The sequence below is a fragment of the Aptenodytes patagonicus genome, chromosome 2, assembly GCF_965638725.1.
Source record: "Aptenodytes patagonicus chromosome 2, bAptPat1.pri.cur, whole genome shotgun sequence".
NCBI lineage: Eukaryota > Metazoa > Chordata > Aves > Sphenisciformes > Spheniscidae > Aptenodytes > Aptenodytes patagonicus.
The window spans coordinates 33,483,007-33,501,633 of NC_134950.1; positions in this window are offsets into that span (position 1 = coordinate 33,483,007).

Below are 18,627 nucleotides of genomic sequence, written 5' to 3' on the forward strand. Positions count from 1 at the left end.
ATTCCAGAAGGAATTCCGGAGAGAGGTAGAAGGTAACCTGTGGTAAGCTCAGACATTAAGCAGGGGTATAGAAATGCCATCTAAGATTCAGACACAGTTTCCAAAAAGACTCAGGTCTCTTTCTGCTGGCCAGTAAAGAGACAGTTTTTCAGTTCTAGTTGGTAAAAAAGAGGAGTCTGCCCACAGGGATAAGTTGTGAGTGATAAGTTATGAATTTGTGATAAATTACGAAGACCCATTTTCCCTACAGTTTGTGGGCATAGATAAAAGTTACAGCTTAGTCTGGATCTTTGGTTGCATAAGTCAGCATTTTCAAAAGTGCCTAGAGACATCGAATTGTGGTCTAAGATTTGAAAGGGTCCTGAATTTCAAAACGCAGGGAAGCAGTGATACCAAATCTTTCTGCCAGAATCTGTCAAGGCTTCTTGCAGAAGAACTGGAGGACTGTACTCACAGGTCCTGGGTGTATTACTGGTATGTAAGGTTGTCTCTTTCCCTTGGCATGATGCTCATGACTGGCAGAGCATGACTGGTCACACAGCGAACTCGAGCCATCTCCTGTGTGTAAGCCCTGTTTGTCATGCAGCTCCTCATGTGATAGAGATACCTGGATTTGCATCATCTGAAAGGCACATATTGATCACAGGATATATTTAGTAAAAAGCAAGGGGGAGAGGATTCTGGCATTTAGAAATATTAATATGGCCAACAGTCACCCCAGCTAAGGAGGGCCGCTGCGGGAAATGGACTATGAGTCTTATAAACAGTTCAGACAGGCCAATAGGAGCTGTGGAATAAATATGGGTTAGTGTATATATCAATATAGAAAAACCTCTAAACTGAAGCGCTCCAAATCATTAGTCACTTTAGAAAGGGACTCTGGGATCCAGAGTTTGACAATACGTTGCCCTGGATCTTTGCAAAGCTGTGCAAATCCTTCATTTGGGGCAGAAATGTCATAAAAGGACTAAGTCCTGTAAAATGATCAGAATTTCATTAACATTTCAAATGCTCTTCTTCACCATTTGAATCCCTGTCATGATGACTAAAATCTTTATAGAAAATCAAAACCTGTTCACTATCTTTCATGTTAATAATGAACATTGGGTAAAGAAGGATTTCCCAAAGTGGCATTTTAATTAATACACTTTGCACTATAACTACCTTCTGGGAATTCAGATATGCTTGCACAGGGGGACTTGAAAATTTAAATATTCCTAATAAGCTTTTTCTTACAATTAACACTAATTGAGGACTACAGACAAGAATGATTACTCTCCTACTAAAATAATTCCTCTATTGAATTACTACAAGAGTGCCTTTTGTTCTTTTGTGGGTTATAGTCCTGATTTATATTCAGGATTGGAATATTGTGATTTTGCTATCAATCTTTTTAGCAACCCAGGTTTTTTTCAGTACACTTTTATAGTTTTGTTTGCTGTGTGACTCCCAAATTAGACAGAACAAGACCAGAGGCCATGATGAAAATCGGTGAGCAGTGCTGGAGTGAACAGTTTTTGTTCTCTCCAAACATGAATTGCTCAATTTATAAAGCTGAGTCTAAACTGTAAGTAATAGAGCAAATGCGTTGTGGTAATGCCCAAAACACAGATAAAAGAATATTTTCAATTCTAGGATGCCGTGCTGTTAGATATATTTTCTCAAGCCAAGTAGCCAGTAATAGAAGGAGGCCAGGGACCGTGACTTTATCCAAGGCTGTAATTCTTCAGTTGGACAGCAAACAACAAAAGAAAGACTATTTTTTCCATCGGACACTACTGCTGGAGTAATGCCATACCTTCTTGATCAGTAAACCATCGTTGCCGCCAAAACCAGTTGTCCTTCTCTGACGATCATGGTTTCTCAGCTCTTCACTCTGACATCCTTCTCCTCCTTCTTGTGCTGGCCCAGATGTTCATGTGCTCAGGTGGTTTGGGGACTTACCCAGCGCCGCATCCCCCTGTCTGATCTGTGCATCTTTCTGGCTGTGTGAACAGCTGTGCCAGCACAGGGAAGGATGTCTGCATCGAAATCAGAATGGGTAGCCAGAGTCTTAGGGGAAGACAGAACAGACACTTCCATTGGTAGATTGTGTTGGTTTAAAGAGCAGATAAAATCAAGAGTCACTTCAGCTCAGCCTGTTGGACACAATGACAAAATATGGAGGTTTTTCTCCAGCAATAAGTCTGAAGATTTGCAAGAGGACTGCAAGTTTCTAATCTCCCATCTCTGATGTTAAATATCCTTCCTGATCTCTGATTTTGTTGTTTGGTTTTTTTTAAATATCCCAGGCCCATTAAAATGCCTCGTCTTTTTCTGATCCAGAAGCACAAAACCCCAGCACTTAAAATACAGCCCTGTGTGTAGGATTGGGTTGTGCTGTCTCTAAGGTGCTATATGAAATCCTAATGGGTCCATTATACAAGTCTCACAGGAGCGAATTTTTTTTATTATTTAAATGAGCTCAAATCCTTTCATGGTTTTGTAGCAGCCATTTCAAAAATAGAAGGGACAAAATGAGGAAAGCAGGCATTCCTGTTTGTTGCTTTTCAGTCTGGCTGAAATATGAACTGTTGCACGTTACCCTTTCTTCTTCCTTGTGTTTTCAAGAAATCCTGACATTTTGTTCCCCCAGATAGATGAATAGTTAGAGACTGGACCAAAATAGCAGCTGTTGAAAATGCTAAACTGTTAGAACAGTAGGAACTTCTCGAGAAGTCGGTTTCCCAAATTGTTTGTGCTTCTGCCAGACATGTTCTCCCATCCACCTTTTTCCACTCCTCAAAGAACCCCATGCTGCCTAAAGCAGAGGGGAGAGACCGGAGCTCCAGTGGAGAGCGAGACCAAATCCTTCTTGTTCAGGGTATGGTCTCCTCTGGTTAGGAAAACAGCTTTCTTCTGCAAACTAAGGTATGCTTGTGGTAGCTGTAAGCTGGTACTGAGAAGCTGAAGTTTCAGGATTGAAGAAACAGGAGGATTATTAAGTTCTTCGCTTACATATTCCTTACGGTTTACATATTTGCTTACCTTTTCTCTTTTAAAACAGGATTGCCTATGTATCACCCCCTCACTGCCCCAGCTGCACCTTTCTATCTGAAGAAGCTTTATTTACTTTGCAAGGCCAATTCGGTAATTCCAAATTTATGCATTGAGCATGAAATTCTGGTCTTTTATGACTCTGCATTTTTATGCTGAACTTTCAAGTTACACAATACACATACTTTTTCTATATAATCTGCTTCCAAGTCCTGATTAGAGGCATAGTTAAAGTTTCACATCATTTAGCACCTCTGCTGCTTTCTTATTTCCATACGTTGGCATTTGCAACCTATATAACAGTCTTCAAATGTGGGGTGTTAGTTTTCACAGTTCTACTAGCAGGGCAGTTCTTAAAAATGAGTGGGAAAATCAGAGTACAGAATATGTAAGCCAAATAGATTGACTTTTAGTAAATCCCCTGCACTGTTTGTGTTTCATTTCCAACACGGTTTCACTCTTCAGCTTGTTGGTTTAGGACATGATCTTGTTTTTTAAGGCACGGCACAAACCAGAGCTGAGAGATTACTGAGAAACAAAGCAATGCTACAAAGCTGATTTTGCAAAGCTGTTTTATATGAGGGAGTTCCACAAAGCACTTCATGTGTTTCTCTTCCCTAAGCGCTCGCTTAGAAGACAGGCTTTGCTGCGTAGGCATGTAAAAATTGGTTGCATCTATGTATTGTACAAGCAAATTGACCACACAGCTGGTGAAATATTCTACTCTTCTGGAATTCTTCAATTGCCTTGCATGGCAATTAAAACTAAAATTATACGTATGTACCGTGGTCCTGTGGATGGGATGAGGTGGTTTCACCCTTTTAGGAGACTTTTTCTTTAATTGAGAAATTAAAATGGCATTACAATTCAATCTAATTTATAATAACTTGTAATTTTATAGTGTTTTTCTTCACTATGCAGAGGAAAAGGTTATATTAAATTGTAGTAAGAGTAGATTTTATTGACTGAACTTAGTTTTTGTTTCAGAATAAAATATGTTGACATATTGGTTTCCTTTTTTATTTACCACTTAAGATACTCAGCTTCTTGCCATTTTCTGTCCCAGAATATATCTTGTGATTCTTCTATTCTTAGACAAAAGCCTAGACAGATTATGCAGTTCATATCATCCCTTATCACCTTGCGATATGTGATTAATTTGCACATTTGCAGTTCTTCTCTTTGGGAATATGTAGTCATGGATAGGATGGTAAAAATCCTTCTTAAAACAAAGCATTTTTATATAGTACAGTGCATATTTTACATAGCAAAGAAGGAAAGCATTAAAGTTTCATCTAGTTTTAGTTTCGTCTTATCCAAGTGTCATTAAATTGGATGTGCTTTCCTTAAGTTAAACAAAAAGAGCCCAATCAATGAATTCTCCAGTCCTGTTCTAGTTGTAGCTGATCTCCCAGTGATTGTCTCTTAGTATTTTTCCTTCCAAAGCCACAACCTCACTCCATATATGTCTTTGCCCTTTCTTCCTCTATCTTCTTTTACCAGTAGCAATGCATGGCCATGGTGAGAATTCCCTCTGTCTCATAACGATTTGTGATTTTTTTTCCAAATGCCAGATATCCGCATGCCTCATGTTGTTTTCCAGTATTAAGAAATATCAGTGATTATATCTACTTACGGTGCAGGGTGAATATTGGCTCTTCAGCCTCTAACACCCAACTCAACAGGGTATTGCAATAAATGGCTTCTTAGGTATAGATCAGTATACTGAACATTATCAACAAACTGAAAGTTATTATGGTAAATGTGGTGGCTCTCAGTATGAGCAACTCTGAGATGGCTTTCTCTGTACAAGTTGGCTTTGCTATGTAGTTAGATGTTTGGATAAAAAATTAATTGCACCATATGATACAACTCCACTGATACTTACAGATTCATGTGAATACTTATGGAAGAGTCTTGACACATTTGGCACAGACTAGATTGTAAAACATTATTCATGATGATTAATAGTTGCTCATGACTGACTTTAATAATTACTGTAAGTTCTAATATAAAGAACTCATACAATGTTGCATTTTATTTTTTAATTTGGATTTACCATCTGGCGTGAAGTTTTCTTTTCCACATCTTTATAAAAAGTCACCAAATATAAATGGGCTCCAACAAGAAACACAGAAATATTAGTCAATGCTTTCACTTTGAGCAATGGGCCCGTCATACTGATGGCATCATACTGAACTAATTCAACAACTGGGCTGTGGCATACTTCCATTTTTAGTCATAGAAATCAGAAACAGAGGGAACACATGCTAGCTCAGAATAATTCTCACAATATATTCTTAAATACTTTGTGTCATTTGATCAAACTGTAGAATTTAGAAGTACAAAAATCTTTGATTATTTGAATCACTGGAAAGTATTTGATTAGACATAGCTTAATGTTTCAATCTCTTCTTTGGTTAACTGTGAAATTTCGTATTGTTTTAAAAGATTTACATACATTGGTCTCAAAACTGAAATTGAGTGAAGGTTTCTGGTTTTTATCCAATAGTATGAGACATACTTTGAACTCGGAGCCTGAACTAAGCTGATGTTTGCTCTAAGATACTCAGTCTAAAAAAAACCTGTTTGGATATAGAAGCTGTTACTTATGAAAATAATGGCCAGCATCTAAGGATATCTTTTGATCTCAAACTGTTACTGGTGCTGGCAGTGTAAGACGTGGAAAGGGGAAGTGAAATCACACAAAAAATGACAAGCAGAATGAAGAGTTGAAATTATGTCCCCTGACTCTTACTCACAATCATATAAATACTAAATACTTGCAAAATAAGAAATCAAATATGTGAGTTTGGCTTTCATTTAATACTGGGTACTAAAGGAGATTTTGAGAAGACAGTATTCCACATTGATTACAACACTCTTTATGATTGCAGTATGGTGGGGTTTTTTTTGTTTTCCTTATACCATTTTCATATTATTCTTGAGGATTTTGTTGATTTTAAATGGGATTCAATTTTATTTTCTCAATAGATAATATATAAAATAAGGTTAAGATAAAATGGGCAGGACAAAATTCCTCAAATAAATATTTTTTATTTTGTGTGTGTATACATCCACATCTCTTATGTGCCTCTTCTTAGTCTTTAACCCATGAACATGTTTTAAGTGCTCTGTTTAGTAGATTTTTATGTCCATTTGGGAAGGCCATTTAGATCTTAAATGTATCAGATGGTGCCAAGTATTACCAATTAAAATGCAAAGGAGTTACTCAGAGGTCAGCCGTAGGCAGTAGTGAGAGAAAAAAATGGGTGTTTTGCTGGCAGGCACTGCTGGTTTTCCCCCTCCTTATTGATTCCTTCCTTTGATTTTTCTTTAAAGACTTTTGGAGAACTGATTCTTTGAAAGGTCTGGTTAAAACTGAAAAGGAGAAACAAGGAAATCAAACTGAGCTTCAAGCCCAAATTTGCATTTTTGAATATGATTTTTTTTGTGCATCTAACTGCCACTAAGCCAGCACAAATCTTTTACAGCTCTAGGATACTGACTTGTTACAGCTCCTGAAAAGTTCACAATACAATATTCTCTTTCCTGCAGCTCCAGCTGCCTCCCTCTGGTTCTAAGGACCACTTCATCCATTTTCCACCAGAATGAAATTCTTGCTTTTTGCAGACCTATATTCATTAGCAATAGAACACAAAGACACTGCTTAGCAATGTCTGGCAACTGGCGGTTCAGGTAGAAACCCCACTGAATTCTATTACTCCTTTGAATACCTTGAAATCAGTCTTTTGCATTGGCTTGACTTTCTCTGAATCTTTCAGATTGTACTATTTCCTATGTCCTCTGTCCAAATTTTCAAGCTTTTGTCTCCACAGCTTTGCTTACAAGAATAATTCCTCCTGCCACCTCAGTTTCTGTTCCTAATTATTGCTTCCCTCTGGCTATTATTCCCCTTGCTGATTTCTGTATTGTAAGCAGAACCAAATAAGGCCAGCTCCTCATTTGCATCTCTGATCTGGCTTGGATGACTATGTCTATATTATCCCTTGTACACAATTTATACACCATAAACAAAATTTGGGAGAGCAGTCAGTAGAGACTTGACTACTTGTACCTACTTTTTCCTGCAAACTAGCTTAAGCTAAAGCTGCATACAAATGTGATTTGACCTTGTGAAAGGAGATTCTTGGGCACCCCAAAGTACCCCAAGTTCTTATGTCCAGTGTCAGACGTAAAATCACCGTATGCAGTTGGGATAGATGGAGGCCGTTCAGCCAGGCTTTGGGAGCTAGGGCTATTTGCACTTCAGATAAATATGACTAAATGCAGCATATGCAGACAAACGCAGAGTTTTGCTTAGGGCATCATGGCTGACTCACTGTAAAGCAAGCCCCATTTGTGTCTTACAAGTCAGCGCTCTGCGTACTTGCTGAATTTAGGCTTTAGCCCATATTTAAACACAGACATACCCTCCCTACTGACCAGACCTACAACATCAAGTTACCTCAAGGCTTGGTGCATTTGCCCTTGCAGCAAAGGCGGCAAATGGTATCCTGGGCTGCATTAGACAAAGCATTGCCAGCAGGTGGAGGGAGGTGATCCTTCCCCTCTACCCAGCCCTGGTGAGGTCACACCTGGAGTGCTGGGTCCAGTTCTGCACTCCCCAGTACAAGAGAGACATGGACATACTGGAAATACTGGGACATGAAGGGACTGGAGCACCTCTCCTATGAGGAAAGGCTGAGAGAGCTGGGACTGTTCAGCCTGGAGAAGAGAAGGCTCAGGGGGGGTCTCATCAATGTGTAGAAATACCTGAAGGGAGGGTGCAAAGAGGACAGAGCCAGGCTCTTCTCAGTGGTGCCCTGTGACAGGACCAGAGGCAATGGGCACACACTGAAACACAGGAGGTTCCCTCTGAACATCAGGAAACACTTTTTCACTGTGAGGGTGACCGAGCACTGGCACAGGTTGCCCAGGGAGGTTGTGGAGTCTCCATCCCTGGAGATATTCAAAAGCCGTCTGGACATGGTCCTGGGCAACCGGCTCTAGGTGGCCCTGCTTGAGCAAGGGTGGTTGGACCAGATGACCTCCAGAAGTCCCTTCCTACCTCAACCATTCTGTTGGTTCTGTAATTCATTCCAAACATACAAGTTCAGCACAGTTCCTGGCAGAGTCTGAACATCCCCTTGCAGTAGTATTTCCATGTTAGAACTACAATGTATTATGGATTTAGGTCTTTCAGTTTCCCTACATTCAGACCGCAAACTTTCTGGACCTTGGGCCTTGGATTTAAACTACCATTTTAGCTCTTCCTAGTTCTGTTCTTCCCTATAAGTCCTCCATAGAAATCTCAAATGTCATTTTGAACAGCTGATGTGTTTAATCGTCCATTATCTTAATCAGTCATCTTTTTGTATTCTATCCTATATTTGTATATATGCCAGTTCAGTTAATATGCTTGATGCATAAACATCTGGTAATTGCTAACAAAATGATTGTAATTTTTGCCATAAACAGAAACAAAAATTAGAAGCAAATGCTGCCACTGACATTCTTTAAGGTAATTGGTTTTTTCTTGCCAATGATGTACAATTACTGTGTAGCTATTTTTGTATATAACAGATTTCTCAGTTCTAGTAGAAGGGCTGAGTCCCTGTTTCATATCTGTGGAGATACGGATCAGCATGTGGTATTCTACTTGATACAGTAATTTACAGGAACTCTGCATTGTTCCTATTCGCACTGTGAATTTGAACACCTGTACTTGCTATCAAAATAGTATATGCACACCCTGCAAGGCAAATTCTCCCCTTTTTTGTTTGCTTAAGAGAACGTATTTCTTTCCAGGTTCCATCACAAGGTTTACGTTTGCAGTTCTAAAACTCCAGCTGTTCCCAGTTTGAGGAAACACCATTTTAAGAGAAAACATTGTTTAGTTATGAAACACCCACATTACTCCTACGGATCATTAAAACACTATGAAAACAGCAGAGAGGCTGAATTTGTATGCTGCTGTGGTACAGATGACTGATGTCCTTATCCTGCTATCAGTAATTCTTTGGGGAGTGATATTGGCAGAAACAAGGCTTTTAAAGACAGATCCTTCCTTTTCCAGTACTCATTTTTAGCTACAGTTCTTTTAAATGACAGTAGAAAGCATTTTTGTGAATGGAAGCACTTCCTGGTCCAGCTGGATGCTAAATAATAAAGACTGAAAAGTACCGTCCAACCATGATGCAACACTAGGTGGTGACTCAATATGGGCATGCTTATTCTGCCTTTTTCTCACAGCAGCTCCATAATTCCAGGGATATTAATAATAAAAGGGTGTAGATTTTTCTCCATGCTTGAGAGTAGGTGAGTAGGTGAGAAATATCAGTTTTATATGTTTCGATCATTCTGTTTATGGCTATTCATCTATCTGCTACAAGGCAGAAAAACAGACTGAGAAATCTCTTTTTTTCATAAAGTTAGCTTTTTTTTTAATGGCATTATATTTGCTCTGTACAAAAGAACCAAATATGTTTATATACATATTGTGACTAATACAGAAATGCTGTGGAGTTTGGCAAATATATTTGTTAGAGGTGTTTTTTATTTCACTTTCTAAAGAAGTGAATGAGAATATTGATCTATTATTTGGCCCTGCCTTTCATTTTGCAAGATGTGATTTTTTTTTTCCTTACTTATAACTGAAAGAGTGGTATTGGTTTTTAAAAGGTGTTGACCTCAGTGCTTGACTTTCTGGCTAAAGGAGGTTACACCCACATAATTGGTGTAGAAAAAATGTGACCCTTTGTTACTAGTAGATGCTAAAGCTCTCTTTTATCCGTTCATGTGTTCTAGTATGTGCTTCCAAAACCATCAGCCTAAGATCTGACCTCACGTTCTTACAATTTCTTACATTATTCTTTCTTCTTATAGTTACTATGCAAACCTCTCCTTCATTTCAAAGAGGATTTCGCCTGAAGGAGTTGTGCAAAAATGCCCCTATGCTTTATTCAAAGATGAATTCCTAAAGTGAAGGTTCAGCTCAGTTAGGAAACTTATAAGTAGGAGTAGAGAGTGAAACACAGTGATGTGGTCAAATGCCATTTCGAAAATAGTAATGCTGTTTACCTAACAATCCTCCGAAAATTCTAGGCAGGCCCTGATACAGTGCTCCTTTTCCTTGTTATGCCAGCTATTATAATATTATATTAAACAACAAAGGCATTCACTCCAGAGCTTTTTAGTAATGCATGAAGGGATTGCTACATAGTCTTCTGTTTCTACATTGTTTAATTAACCAGTAAGACTTAATTACTTAGTAACGTTTATCATTCTCTATCAAAATCTCACTAAGGGGTGCTGAAAAGCATGTATCACCAATTGCAGTTATCATAACTGTAATAATTTATTATAGCTTTTTCATTAGTCAGTCCTTCCAAATTTGTTAGGTCAGGACGTGTGAGGAGAACAGATCTCTCACTGGAGTAGCCTCTTCCAAATGAAACCTTACAAAAGTGATAGCAGTAAAGCCTGTGCTGCCACACTGATGGTGGAGTCCTCTGGTGTCTGAGATCCTCTGCCCTGAGAGGACATTCTCCCTGACCGGCAGTGCTACCTCTCCTGTCTACTCAGGTCCCCAGAAGTGTAAGTCGCAGTTGTTTTGGGTACAGAGCACTGGCTTACAGGAGAAGCTTTGTAAGTGTTTTTTCCTTAATACAATACAGACAAGCAAAATGCTTGAAAACTTTGAAAATAAATGTTTTTCTTAAAAAAGAGGAAGAAGAAGAAACTGTCATGATCTGTGATTGCCTTAATAGGCATCCATCTGCCATGTGACTACATAAAAGATGACTACAAATGGCTTTCTGAAACTTAAAGAAAAGTACCTCACTCCATAACTCAGCCTTGCAGGACTTAAAACATGAAATGGGACAATGTGTAGTGTAAAAGAGGGAAAATTAATCTATGATTATTCAGGAAAACAAATTTCTGATTAGACTGTACAGTTCTTGGAAGATGCTTCAGTCTGGGATGTCTGGCTGCTGCTTGCCTACCAAGGTGCTGCAACAGAAAGCCAAAAGCCTGTGTGCCATTGGAGAGGTCCAGTCCCAGCTGGAGCAGAAAGGTAATGCATTCTGTGACCAGCAGGACTGGAGGTAAAGCTCAGCATTTCTAGAACTGGAGTTGCTAATGACACATTTAAGAAAGAAGAACCAGGCTGGGAAAGTCTGAGGAAAGGTATTCACAGAAGTGGTGAATAAGACATGTTATTGCAGAAGAAATCTAACTGTCCTACCCTACTCTTAAAAATACTGCTGTAAACCAGAAATTGAACCAGAAGTGTGGTGTACATCAGGTTTTCGCAATCTCTGTGCACACTGTCTGGCTTTCTACTGTGTTCTCTGGCCTTGTAAATGTTTTAATTTTCAAACATCCTCTGTCATCTCTCTGAAAACATTCAAACCATGAAGAATTCCTCCAACAGATCTCACACGTATTACTATAATTATGTGTTGACAAAGTTACCTTCCTCTTTACATACTTTGAGTGACGAAAAATGTTCCACAATGTACCAGACATCATATCTTAGAAAGGATCTGGTCTGTAGGGTCTAGCAAGCATGGGATGAACCCTCCTAGAACACAGCACTGAATATCTAAATTGGAGGACCCAGACTTGTGCCTTTGTGCCCCTCAGCCCCTCAGGGAAGTAAAAATGTTGTGTGTATCAATCAGCTCACTGTTCCCACTCACTCTAATGGTTTCCATTAGAAGGAAATGGCATCTGCTGGCCTAAGAAGCCTCTGTTTTGGACAATGAGAAAGTCAGGTGTACTGAAGACAGCACTTGACCTCAGCAAATAGTTAATAAGTTCCAAAAAGCACCATGTCTCAGGTAAAGATGATTTAGCATATGAGACCTTCCCCTTTTCCCCTCCCAGTAAAAAAAGGTGAGGGTGAAGTAGAGAGGTGGCATCACTCAGGATATATCCGAAGGATAAAACTTGGAGGCATGTAGATGTCGTCTGTTGCTGATACATACCATTGTATTAAATTAATTACTTGCCATGTATTAAATATATGCATGCAGTGATTTTATTTTTTACCCATATATGGATGACAACATGTTTCTATTTGGGTGACTATTTTATAAGAAAGTCTTGCAGAGTCAAGCTATGATGAAAAAAATGAACTCAGTATTTTATTTTTATACCTCCATATTATTATCATTATTATTATCATCATTATTAATAACAATAATAATATTCCCTCCTCATGACTCCTCAAATAAAGTCTCAAAGTTGAATGGCAAATAAATATCATAGAATCATAGAATCATAGAATCACAGAATAGTTTGGGTTGGAAGGGACCTCTAAAGGTCATCTAGTCCAACCCCCCTGCCGTGGGCAGGGACATCTTCAACTAGATCAGGTTGCTCAGAACCCCATCCAACCTGACCTTGAATGTTTCCAGGGATGGGGCATCTACCACCTCTCTGGGCAACCTGTGCCAATGTTTCACCACCCTCAGCATAAAAAATTTCTTCCTTATATCTAGTCTAAATCGACCCTCTTTTAGTTTAAAACCATTATCCCTTGTCCTGTTGCAACAGGCCCTACTAAAAAGTCTGTCCCCATCTTTCTTATAAGCCCCCTTTAAGTACTGAAAGGCTGCAAGAAGGTCTCCCCGAAGCCTTCTCTTCTCTAGGCTGAACAACCCCAACTCTCTCAGCCTTTCCTCATAGGAGAGGTGTTCCATCCCCCTGATCATTTTTGTGGCCCTCCTCTGGACCTGCTCTATCAGGTCCGTGTCTTTCTTATGCTGAGGGCTCCAGAGCTGGACACAGTACTCCAGGTGGGGTCTCACCAGAGCAGAGCAGAGGGGCAGAATCACCTCCCTCGACCTGCTGGCCACGCTGCTTTTGATGCAGCCCAGGATACGGTTGTCCTGGGCTGCAAGCGCACATTGTCGGCTCATGTCCAGCTTTTCATCCACCAGTACCCCCAAGTCCTTCTCGGCAGGGCTGCTCTCAATCCCTTCATCCCCCAGTCTGTGGTGATACCGGGGGTTGCCCCGACCCAGGTGCAGGACCTTGCACTTGGCCTTGTTAAACCTCATGAGGTTCACACGGGCCCACTTCTCCAGCTTGTCCAGGTCCCTCTGGATGGCATCCCATCCCTCAGGTGTGTCAACCACACCACTCAGCTTGGTGTCATCTGCAAACTTGCTGAGGGTGCACTCAATTCTGCTGTCTGTGTCATTGATGAAGATATTAAACGGTATTGGTCCCAATACAGACTCCTGAGGGACACCACTTGTCACTGATCTCCATCTGGACATGGAGTTGTTGACCACTACTCTTTGGATGTGACCATCCAACCAATTCCTTATCCACCAAACAGTCCACCCATCAAATCCATCTCTCTCCAATTTAGAAAGAAGGATATTGTGGGGGACCGTGTCAAAGGCCTTACAGAAGTCCATATAGACGACATCCGTAGCTCTTCCCTTGTCCACTGATGTAGTTACTCCATCATAGAAGGCCACTATGTTGGTCAGGCAGGATTTGCCCCTGGTGAAGCCATGTTGGCTGGCTCTGATCACCTCCCTGTGTTCCATATGCCTTGAAATGGCTTCCAGGAGGATCTGTTCCATGATCTTCCCAGGCATAGAGGTGAGGCCGACAAGTCGGTAGTTCCCAGGGTCCTGCTTTCTACCCTTTTTAAAAATGGGTGCAATGTTTCCCATTTTCCAGTCACCGGGGACTTCACCTGACTGCCATGACTTTTAAAATATCATGGAGAGTGACTTGACAACTACATCAGCCAATTTCCTCAGGACTCTGGGATGCATCTCGTCAAGTCCCATAGACTTATGTATGTTCAGGTTCCTCAGGTGGTCAGGAACCTGGTCTTCTCTTACAGTGAGAGGAACTTTGCTCCCCCAGTCCCTGCCTTGTGGTTCATTCACTCGAGAAGTGTGGGAAGAGAGGTTGCCACTGAAGACTGAGGCAAAAAAGTTGTTGAGTACCTCAGCCTTCCCCTTGTCCGTTGTTACCAGTTTGTCAGTCTTGCTCATCAGGAGGGTACACTTTCTTTGACCTTCCTTTTCTGGCTGACATACCTGTAGAAGCCCTTATTATTCTTTGCATCCCTTGCCAAGTCCAGCTCCATCTGTGCCTTGGCCTTCCTGACCCCATCCCTACACAACCAGGCAGCGTCCCTATACTCTTCCCTGTATATATACCTTCCATATACCTCTCCCTGCTTCCACTGCCTGTGCATTTCCTTCTTGCCCTTTAGTTTGACCAGCAGGTCTCGACTCATCCATGCTGGTCTCTTGCCTTCCTTGCCTGATTTCTTACACCTGGGGATCGAGAGCTCTTGCACTCTATGGAAAGCATCCTTAAAGATCTGCCAGCTCTGTTCTGCTCCCCTGTTCGAGGGCAGTTTCCCAGGGGGTCCTATTGACGAACTACTTGAACAGCTGGAAGTTTGCTTTCCTAAAATTCAGGGTCTTGACTTTACTCTTTGCCTGACCCATATCCCTCAGGACTGCGAACTCCACCAGTGCATGATCACTGCCGCCCAGGCTGCCTCCAATCTTGACGTCACTGATTAGCCCGCTTGCATGAGGGGGATAAAAATAATCAAGGTTTTGTCTGAAGGATTGTTTTTTTGTTTGTGTTTCCAATTTATTGTTTGGTCTTCTGAATATTCAAAACAATATGCTATTCTCAGACAGTTAGCCTCTCCCAAAATTAGCCTGGAATATTAATGCCAGAATGACATCTGCTCCTAGATGCCACCAATTGGTTGAACAGCTATAGTTTAAGGAGGTTTTATTATTCTTGTTGTTGGAGAGAAAATAATGTTTATATCTAGATTTCAGATCAGTCATGGTTTGTGATCTCTCCTGTGAGAGCTGAAGAGAGTTTATAAATGTAGGACTGCGTTCATGAGGAGGATGCAACTATTGCAATTCTCTGTCCTTTGAGGATGCCTAGACTGGCTCTGGGTTATGGGCATAGAAATGGGATCTATGGAAGCCATATGCCTGTACATAAGCCTGTAAAGAATAGCACAAGCTGGTGTTTAAGACCTGCTTGTCAAGGATGTAAATCTCTCCCTTTGGGCTTGGGGGGTGCCTTTCTCTTCTTTGGCTTGACTGCTCTTATTAAGCATGTAAATCCCTTTGAATAGTTTCCTTTGAAGATGAGCTTATCAATCCTACTCTTTTTCCTTAAAGAAAACAATCAGCATAGTTTTGGACCCATTGTCAGGTAGCTTAGTGGTTAGGGCATTCACCTGGGAGAAGGTAAGGCCTTTAATTTCTTTTTACACAGCGGGGAAACACTTTAAAAGGAAGGCTTGAGTCTCTGCACCAGAATACTTTCTTGCCTAGAAGGTAGATCATGGAAATTCAAAGCCTCAGATGAAGGATGGGATTTATTCTGAACCTTTGATGTCACGGATCAAAGCTTTAATCTTCAAACTGTTGGGGAAACAGGCACTGTTGCTACATCCTTTGATAAAGTGGTGTCCTAGGAAGACTGAATGTTAGACTAAGACACAGTGTACCATCATGATCATCTGGCCCTTGTTTTGTTTCACGTATGCTTGAGGTACCTTCTTAAAAGAATAAAATGCCCCAAAGTTTCTGTGGCTTTCAACAGGAAGGGGGAAGAGATCTCACCTTCAGCTACAAAGGGACATAGCATCTAGACCTTGAGCTATATTTAGATGCCTTATTTAAGGTTTTGAGTTTTGACTTTAAACGATCAGCTGGCAAAAGTGATGAATAGCTGTCTAAAAAGAGAAGGAACCCAACTTTCTGGAAGAATGAAGGTTTTAGGAGGCAGTTCTGGCTTTGGTAGTGTCATAGTGGCTGTCATACTCAGAGACACTAAATGAGCTTAGTCAAAAACAATCTCTGTGGAAGAACCCTCCCCTCCAACATTTATTTCAGCTTTCTGGTAAGGATGAGTGAGCATATCAGCTTATGGCTAAAAGATGATAACTGAAAGAAAGGGCTAACCTTTTTCATGTGTGAAGCTTCAAGGTTATGTGCTGCACCTTCACTTCATCTACAGTGCATTTGTACTTCCTTGCGATGCAGCCTGACAGACTGGTTCACAGAAAGCACAGATTTCAAAGCCCAAGCAGTCAAACTACAGCATGAAAGCTTTAAAGATAAAATTGCTTACTTTTCCTGTAATGTATCTGCAAAAGGCTTGGTGTACTATCTTTACTGGAATATAAATGCTAACGTGCCATTACATCTCCCTAATGTACGTGTGATCAAGCAAATGGCTTTGAATTAAATTGTTCATCTATTTGAACAAAGACAAAAATAATCTCAGCCTGCCTGGACTAGTTAGGTATTATAATGCTCATGAAAAATGTGTTCTGCTTTTCCTATTGCTGAAACTGAAAAAATAATGACTGAATTGCCATGTGATTGTAGTTGGTGAGTCAAGCGATTTTTCTGCTTGGGGAAATTGTACTGTTCTAAACATTAAAGATTATAGAGATATGTAATATGTAATATATACCTATAATATCTATAGATATATCTATATGATTATATCTGTGTAAACGTAGTTAGTATATCTCCATATAGCTTTATCTAATCCATATGATTAGATGGAGATGTAGATGTAGATATAGCTATAAATAAAGATATATAGGTATAGATATAGATACAGATTTTTTATTGATGAACTACATGGTTCAAGAAACAAGTACTAAGAAAGGGAGCCTTTCACTGGTCTGAACTCATTCAGATCTTAAGTGGGCAAAATCTATTACTCCTGGCTGGCTAGTGGAACAGATTGATTTTCTTAGTCAGTATGTCTCCATATTATGAAAAAAACTCATCAGGATCTTCCTGAAACCCTTCCTAATTGTTCTCTTTGCTGTAGACAAAACAGTAAAATAACAAAACCTGAGTTTTCACCTCAAAGCTGTTAGCTACAGAGTGCACATGCGTCTCTGAAGCTGCATGTTTCCTATGTAAAAATGTTTGAAAAGCCTTTTTATTTTACTCAAAGAGGCCAAAATGGGCTAGTCTTTAAAGTATCAAAAGTAGATGTCTCAGGCTCAAACAAGCAATGTGTTCAGTCTTCAGAAAGTGGCAAAACAAAGTACAGAGAGAAATGTCGGTATATGGTACGTAACCAGTAAAAAAGGAAATCAGTTTACTAATATGTACGAAACATGTATTGGTAAAAAAGCAATAGATTATACATAATTATATTGAACCCTCATGCTAAATATCATGTTCAGTTCCAGACATCACCACTGGTCTAATTTGTTATGATAGTTCTTATGTTATATTCACTTTGCAGCACTATTCAAATCTTAAAATAGAAAAGAACATGGTAGTAAATGGAAAGGAAGTATGTTTCAAGGTGACATATATCTCTCTCCTCCTTCTACCATGTAAGTGCAGAGAAATATGATAATATGAAATACAGTATTCTCATTGTGTTCCTTTAAAACAAAATCACTGGCACAACCCAATAAATAGCTTTTTCATATATAGAATCATAGAATCATTGAGGTTGGAAAAGACCTCTAAGATCATCGAGTCCAACCGTCGACCCAACACCACCACCCACTAAACCATGTCCCTAAGCGCCTCATCTACACGTCTTTTAAATACTTCCAGGGATGGGGACTCAACCACTTCCCTGGGCAGCCTGTTCCAATGTTTAACCACTCTTTCGGTAAAGAAATTTTTCCTCACATCCAATCTAAACCTCCCCTGGCGCAACTTGAGGCCATTTCCTCTCGTCCTATCGCTAGTTACTTGGGAGAAGAGACCGACACCCACCTCGCTACAACCTCCTTTCAGGTAGTTGTAGAGAGCGATGAGGTCTCCCCTCAGCCTCCTTTTCTCCAGTTCCCTCAGCCGCTCCTCATAAGACTTGTTCTCCAGACCCCTCACCAGCCTCGTTGCCCTTCTCTGGACACACTCCAGCACCTCAACGTCCTTCTTGTAGTGAGGGGCCCAAAACTGAACACAGTATTTGAGGTGCGGCCTCACCAGTGCCGAGTAGAGGGGCACGATCACTTCCCTACTCCTGCTGGCCACACTATTTCTGATACAGGCCAGGATGCCATTGGCCTTCTTGGCCGCCTGGGCACACTGCCGCCTCATGTTCAGCCGGCTGTCAACCAGCACCCCCAGGTCCTTTTCCTCCGGGCAGCTTTCCAGCCACTCTTCCCCAAGCCTGTAGCGCTGCATGGGGTTGTTGCGGCCAAAGTGCAGGACCCGGCACTTGGCCTTGTTGAACCTCATACAGTTGGCCTGGGCCCATCGATCCAGCCTGTCCAGGTCCCTCTGCAGAGCCTTCCTACCCTCGAGCAGATCAACACTTCAACAATATGAAAGCAACTTTCAAGTTTTCATGTAAGAACAATTTTCAAATTCATATCAAATACCACTGCAGGTTTAAAAGCGGGGACTTGTAGCTGTCGGTTACCACTGAAGGCACTTGTCAGCTCAGTCACGTACTTTTATATGCAATATGGTTGCTAAAGTGAACAAACTCCAGGTGCCTGTTACCGGGGTTATTAACATCCTTTCTTTAGAACCTTGCACAGCTGGTCAAATTGCTGTCTTTTGGGGT